This window comes from Arachis ipaensis, chromosome B06 (genome assembly GCF_000816755.2).
Source record: "Arachis ipaensis cultivar K30076 chromosome B06, Araip1.1, whole genome shotgun sequence".
Lineage (NCBI taxonomy): Eukaryota > Viridiplantae > Streptophyta > Magnoliopsida > Fabales > Fabaceae > Arachis > Arachis ipaensis.
Window position 1 is genome coordinate 23401738 of NC_029790.2, and position 526 is coordinate 23402263.

Consider the following 526-nt stretch of genomic DNA (forward strand, 5'->3'; position numbering starts at 1 on the left):
CAACATTACTTCAAATAATGGAAGTTAACTTTTTTTTATTGTAATTATTCTTTCTAATAAATTAATAAATAAAATATTTTTAAAATATATCCAAAAATACATATAATATAATTTTTTGATAAAATTAAGTAAACACGTCTAAAATAATAAATAATGCACTAACTATTTTGTAACCACATCTAAAATTATCAAAAATCATAAAAAGATTAATATTATCAAACATAAAAATAACAGTTACTATATTTATTTAACTATGATAGTTTCAAAACCATTCTTACAAAACTGAAGCTTTTTTCCTCAAATACAAACAAAAACATAAATTAAAAAGATAGAATATTTTACTAGAGTATATATGAAAGATGAAAGTGCCTTATTTGAAGAATTTTAGTAGTATCTTTTGAAAAAAAGTGATTTGATTTATGGTATAATTTCTTAATTATATTCAAGACACATCTAAAATAATAAATAATAAATAAAATATTTTTAAAACACATTCAAAGATACATCTAATATAAATTTTTTTGGT